This window comes from Magnolia sinica, chromosome 7 (genome assembly GCF_029962835.1).
Source record: "Magnolia sinica isolate HGM2019 chromosome 7, MsV1, whole genome shotgun sequence".
Classification (NCBI taxonomy): Eukaryota; Viridiplantae; Streptophyta; class Magnoliopsida; order Magnoliales; family Magnoliaceae; genus Magnolia; species Magnolia sinica.
In genome coordinates, this window is record NC_080579.1 from 94,852,236 (window position 1) to 94,859,170 (window position 6,935).

Consider the following 6,935-nt stretch of genomic DNA (forward strand, 5'->3'; position numbering starts at 1 on the left):
AGTCCGACAAATAGGTGGGGCCCTCCCACACGTGGGGACCCCCTCCTTGCCTCTTTAAGCTCCTTAAAGGCCCTAGGGGCTTCTCCCTATGGGCATTTCTAGCCAATCCTACCCCTTTCACCCTCAATCATCACCTCATTTTCTTCCCAAGCTCTTAAAACTTAACCCTCAAGTCTCAACTCCTCCTTCCAACCCATTTCTTTCAAAAAATCTCACTTTTCACCACTTTAGCCTTCTAATTTCTCTAAGTACTTTCAAATTGGACAAAACTACAAAGCTCAAAGGATGAAAAACTATAATCAAACAAAAATTTACTATAAATAGCTAAAATGTAAATAAAATAAAATTTTGACCATTAACTTGATGGAATCTTGTGAAATAACTAAGTTATTTGGATAGAGTAGCTTCTCCTACCCCAAATTCATATATGACATGTCAAATAACTCATTCCGGTTTATGAGATATGGCCGTCGTAAGGTGCCCCCACCGGGAAGCAGTGCGTCGGTGGGACCCCGCCCGTCCACGCACCCCCGCCCGTCAGCGGGACCCCGTCCGGGAGTCCAGGGCATCCATGGGACCCCGCCCAGTCAGCATTGCCCCCGCTGGAATTTTCTACAATTTTGGGTCGACTTCAAAAATTCATATCTCCTTCGTCACAACTCCGATTTAGGTGATTCAAAAGTCAGATTGAAGCTTGATGAGTCTAATTTTATATAAAATTAATAAAATAATAAAATAAAAATTATAATATAGATAAAATTAAGATATTTTACTAACCATTTAAAAATTATAAATTTCGGATAACTGTTGATCCTAGAATTTTAAAAATTTATTTACATCTCCAAATGATATGAAATTTTATGGGATGACTTTAAATTTATTGATAAATCATTATAAAAAGTTTAAAAATAATTAAATTTCTAAAATTATAAGAAACATTACAAGAATTAGATACGTTTTAGTATCTTACAGAAAATCGTTAGTTTCGAATAACTTATGCTTCTAAAATTATTTTATAATTCTTATGGAACTTGACATAGATTAAAATTTTGTATGAACAGGGTCAATTTAATGATAAATTACCATAAAAATTATCCAGTAATTAAAAGTGATAAATATTTTATGAACAAAAGATGTATTGAAACCGAAAGTTTCTACACTAAAAGTTGCCAGTGGACCAGATGTATTTCTTTCATCATAGAGTTTTAGGATTCAAAGTCTAATTAGAAATTTCTTTCAAAGATCCTAGGAATCATCCTGGGTGATTAAATTAAATTCTTATTTTTAGTATATTTTACTATTTTAAATAATTTATAACTTGACGAATTAGACTTCTTAAGTAGGGTTTCATTTTATTGCTTAAGAATTTGTGAGTTCGTATTTGAAGTGGACTTTACTAAAATATTTTGGGTTCTTATTCTCTTATGGATTCAAAGTTCATACCACTTTGAAGAGATAATGTTCTTCCTTTTTCCTTTTCTGCGGCATTCCTTGCGTCACCATCACTCCAAACCTTAAGAATACATTAAAACTTTTGATTCTTCCTTCCCAGTTAAAATTTATGAAACCAAAGCGTGATTTGCCTATAACTCACTAACCATATGATCAAAATGGTAATGTCGAGAGGAACCTTAAGTTCCTGAAAACCTTTCTAGGATAGTCGTTTGATCATAGGCACCGTGGGAGACTCACCACCTACTAAAATATTATAAATGTGAAACTTGAACTTTTTAATAAATTTTGATATCTTCCAAATGTTAAGAATAATCGGACTACGGAATTACGGAACCATACATTTGTGAAGTATTTACGGCTTAACCTAATTCTCGATCTTGGGTGAATACCAACGGACTCACTACTTTGACCGAGCAGAAGATCAAGATTTAACAAAACTAAGAAGAGATACAACAATCTTTCTACCCTGGTCAGGCAGATGATCGACGTATGGGATCAAAGCCTACCACAACTGTCTTTCCGTTTCAGCCCAATCATAAAGAGTAGAATATACCACTCTTAGGTAAACTTTATCATCAAACACTTAGCACAATAATGTGGTTTTGATATTTGTTTTCAAATCTCAAAGGTGAAAACTTTTAAGGGGGTAGATCACAATGAGCTAGGCTAGTGTATTTATTATATACCCTCAAACGTATATAACCCTGAAACTAATAAAACTTAAGCAAATGAAATGATAATATTTTTACTTATTACCCTTAGGAAATTTTGGGGACAAAATTATTTTTAAGGAGGGTAGATTGTAATATCCTAGATTTTCACTGTTTTGAATTTTCAAAAATCTTTAATTTTTTTAATGTAATTAACTTATATTATCACTTACTGACCATTGGCATTTAATGTTAGTTTATACACAGGTGGTGCCAGTAAAGAACCACACAAGTCCGATTAATCAACTGTAGGAAGCCAACGAATCCGTCCGATCACTTGAACATCAAGTTTAGCCCCATAATTTACTCACGTAAGGCCCAAATCTAACCGACCTACCGCTAACTAATTAGGACAATCATAATTAAATTAAAGATCTAACCGAAGCCGAGTCAGATAAGGCCTGAATCTTGACTAATAGACCAAATAAACCCCATTACTCTTTTAGCCTAAAACCGATAGTTTAGAGTAAACATGGCCAAATCTCCACTTTTACTACTTATAAATAGGCCACACTATGAACATAATTGATCAAAACCCTAATCATTGCCTATGAGAAATCTCAATACCTAATTTATTTCAGAAATGCCCCGATTTTTCGAACAAGCTTTAGACCGCTCGTTGTTGGGCCACTAGTTCCAAAACTATAAAATAATGTCCATCTTATTGGGCTTGAAGTCCATCGCGGGAGTCAGACCTGGGTACTGTCCAGAACCGTCCAACTTGAGCCAAAGGACGAGTGCATGAGAAATGCAAATACCCTAAAGGAAAAAGCTGAAACTTAAGTGAATTGAGTCATCCACTTGTTGAGGGTCAAATATTACATATTAGACCCCAATTATTGCCTGGATTTACAAGCATGGTGCCGTTTAATGACCCGATTTAATCATATTTATGATGCAGAGTATATTTACGAGCGTGGACTGGAAAGGATGTTAAAAGCATGGATTTAAAGCTCAGGCATCACCAAGGTATTGGACGGGGTCTCATGGGACCACGATCGAGGATTTACACATCAGAGATCAGAGAAATTCCAGCCACTCATCTTAAACAGGCCTAAAAGACGTCCAGAATGCAAGATCATAGGGTTCCCACCATCTGATCAGTTCGAAACTCCATACATGGCCTGAGGACCATAAATGAACCGTACACGTCGAATTCTAGCTCCTGAATCCCTGTGGTAGTGACTAAACTGACAGATCAGCCCTTAAAATCCTGATTTGGGGCCCACCTGATATGTGGATATACTTTAAAGTTGGCTTTAACCCTTAATTGAGGTGGCTAAAACAGATGGACAGAACAGATCACACATAGACATCATGGTGGGACCCACTTTTTGAAGTGGAGTACACTGAAATGGTGCACTCGCTGTGCACCATAGAGGACAAGTCGATCAGTGCTTGCTGACCCGACGAGTCTCATGCAAAAACGGAAACTGTTATTTCTGTTTCTCCAGCGTCCGCACCGACTCAGACTCTGGCCCACCATCGTTCATCATGTGGTCCATCTGGACCATCCATTCATCCCAGGACGTCAAACCGACCGTACAAAAGGTGATTTTTCAAACCTATGCACGAGTATGAATGAAAACAGCTCCAATGCATCTAATGGACGGCTGAGTTACAATTCAATGGGCCACACCTAAATCGATCCAAAACCATCTACATCTGAATTTTGTTTTGTTCTGATTCTAATGGACGGCATGGATTTTATATGGAACGTTGTCCTGGGGCCCACCGATCACCGAAACAGCGGTCCGTAAGCTCCGTTTCGCAACAGAGCTTGCGGAGGAAAGTTGTGGGCCACCCTCTGCATTGATCAGTCCGATCTGGACCATCCAGTGGACTCCAAAGGGCCCTGTAACCATCACCTAGGTGGCAAATTCCCAGAAGGCATTGAAAAAATGATTTCCAATCGTCTAAATGCGGGTCGAACAGCAGCAAGAAAGATTCTCTGGGCCACACCAAAACCAATCCAAACAACCCATCCCCGACCGAAATTTCTAGGGGAATCTGGTGGACGGTTTGGATCTCTCAAGCGACAAGGTAAGTGGGCCCCACCGAGAGTCCAGCGCCGACAGTTTCGGGCTCTGTTTACGCAGCCCGCGCGCGTCCGTGAAATCCGGGACTTGTGGGACATTCCGTGATCTTTATCACTGCCGGATTGCTGATCCGAACCGTCCAAAATCCTTATAAGTGGGTCTTTACCCCAACCAAGAAGCCAAAATCGGAGTTTAGGACGTTCATCCATCTCAAAACTCATTCAAACGCAAACTTGTAGCGAGATGGGAGACTCTATTTTTTTGATTTAACTATTAAATTGTGAATTGAACTTGATTGTGGTTTGATTATTAAAAGAATGTTTTTAGCTTTTAATGGTCTGTTGTGATTGAAATTATGATGGGTCTGTGATAGCTTTGGACATGTTCCTTTCCTTTTATGTGTATGACGTCAGGAAGCCCTGTTGTTCACCATCGTCTCATGGGCATGGTCGGATGATGATACCCTTCCTAACCTTCATACATTGATTGATTGGTTAGTAATGAGTTTAATTCTGTTGTTTGCTTTGTCTCCTGGGCATGGTTTGGTGATGGAATCCATTCTAATTCATATACCTTTCATCTCTTGAAAACTAAATCAAGTAAGTTCAGTTTAAGTTCCATGATTTTTTAAGTAGGCATAAAGATCTCCCTGATCTCTACAAGTAGATCCTCTGAATCCCTAGTTTCCTACCTTTGAATTCTACATATTTTACTATTTCATCATTATTCCTCAAATCCACCTGATTTAGATTTCATCTTTTTCTAGTTCTAGTTATTTTCAGGTTACATACAGGTTTCAGTCCCTTGGGATTCGACCTCGGTCTTACCGAGTTTATTACTACATCACAACCCTATACTTGGGGAGTGAACAAGTTTTTGGTGCCGTTGCCGGGGACTGACGGTTGCGATTCTCTGAAATTAATCAGGTTTAGAATTAGTTTAAGATTAGAATTTGACTAACTTTAGTCTTAGATTTTTATTTGATTTCTAGAACTAACTTGTTTTCCTGTTTTATAGGATCCTGACATAAGTTTCTAAATTGGTAAGTCCTTCCTAATTTCTCTACTTTTTCTACTTTTAAAATTAGGGTTTAAATTTTAGAAATTTTCTAATTCTAGTATTTTTCTATTTGTAGGAAATAGTTTATTTTTAGAAACTTTCCTCTTTTATTTTTAGAAACTAGGTTAGTTATTTCCTTTTTTTAGAAATTAACTTTCTATTTTTGTTTTTTTAGTAACTTTCTAATTCTAACTCTTTTAGAATCTAATTTTGTTTCCTAAGTTTCTACTTGTAGAATTTTTGTTTAGAAACTAACTTTCCTATTGTGTAGGCTTTTAAGGTAGAAATTTCTAATTCGGTAAGCTTTCTCTCTACTTTCTATTTTTCCGTTCTCTTTTAGTAATTTAATTTCTAGTTTAGGACTTTCTTCTTTTAGAAACTAGTTTACTTCTATCTTTCTTTTTAAGGATTTTCTAATTCTAAACCTTTTCTTTAGAAACTGACTTGTTTGTTTTCTTTTGCAGGTCTTTAACTTAGGGCTTTCAATTTGGTAATTTCTTTCCAACTCTCACTCTCTTTCTAGATTTTCTTTTCCTTTCTTAGGATTAGGTTTCGAATTTGATTGAGGGCTGCGAGTGTTTCATGCCCAACGTCTCTTGACTGAAGGAGGATTGGTTGAGGGGTTGATTATCCATCGCAGGATTAGACACCACTCGAAATCCCCTGAGTTAATTGAAGTGATGGCTGAAAACCAACCTCTTCTACCCCAACCTAGGGTGAAGGACATTCAGGATGAGAATGAGGTGTATCAAGCACCCTCGCCACGTACTTTACGAGATTATTTACAAACAGCGGGGGTGAGTACGCCCTCATGCATGATTTTTCCTCAAAATACAGGACATATGGACATCAAGCCAGGGGTTATCCAACTCCTTCCTAAGTTAAATGGGCTTGAATCTGAAGAACCATATCTACATTTGAAAGAGTTTGATGAGATCAGAGCCACCTTATATTTTCAAAATGTGTCTGAGGACACAGTCAGGCTGAGACTCTTTCCTTTTTCCTTAAAAGAGAAGGCTAAGACGTGGTTACATTCACTGCGTCCTAGATTCATTGGCACATGGAATATATGCAAAGGGAATTTATAAAGAAATTCTTTCCACATCATAAAACGATTACCCTTAGAAAAACAATCATGAACTTCACCCAAAAGGAGGATGAAACATTTTACCAATGTTGGGAAAGGTTCAAGGATTTGGTCGGTTCATGCCCACAACACGGCTTTGAAACGTGGCGCATTACAAATTTTTTCTATGATGGACTGACATCTTCCATGCTCCAAATGGTCGAGACAATGTGTAATGGAGAATTCATTAATAAAAATGTTGACGAGGTATGGGATTACCTCGATAGTCTTGTTGAAAAAACACAATCATGAGACTATTACCCAAAGTCGAACACCACGTCTAGGCCGACTCAATTAAAGGAGAAAGGTGGATTGTATCTCTTGAAAGAAGAGGATGATCTCAAGTGTAAAGTGACTACGCTCATAAGGAAAGTTGAGGCCATGGAAGGAAAGAAGGATAAGGTTAATGAGAGTGTTTGCGGCATCTGTGATTACAATATTCATACAACTGAAAATTGCCCTACAATACCCGCCTTTCGAGAAGTGTTGAATGAACAATCCAATGCCGTAAATAATTATCAAAGACCTTTCAATGGACCAATCTCT

General features: G+C 37.6%; 1 non-coding gene across 1 annotated transcript; it reads right to left on the minus strand.

Moving 5' to 3' along the window:
• Positions 1–6,380: 6,380 nt before the first annotated feature.
• LOC131252364 (small nucleolar RNA R71) lies at positions 6,381–6,487 on the minus strand. The gene has a single exon (XR_009174388.1). It is a non-coding gene; the product is annotated as a small nucleolar RNA R71 (small nucleolar RNA).
• Positions 6,488–6,935: the final 448 nt, after the last annotated feature.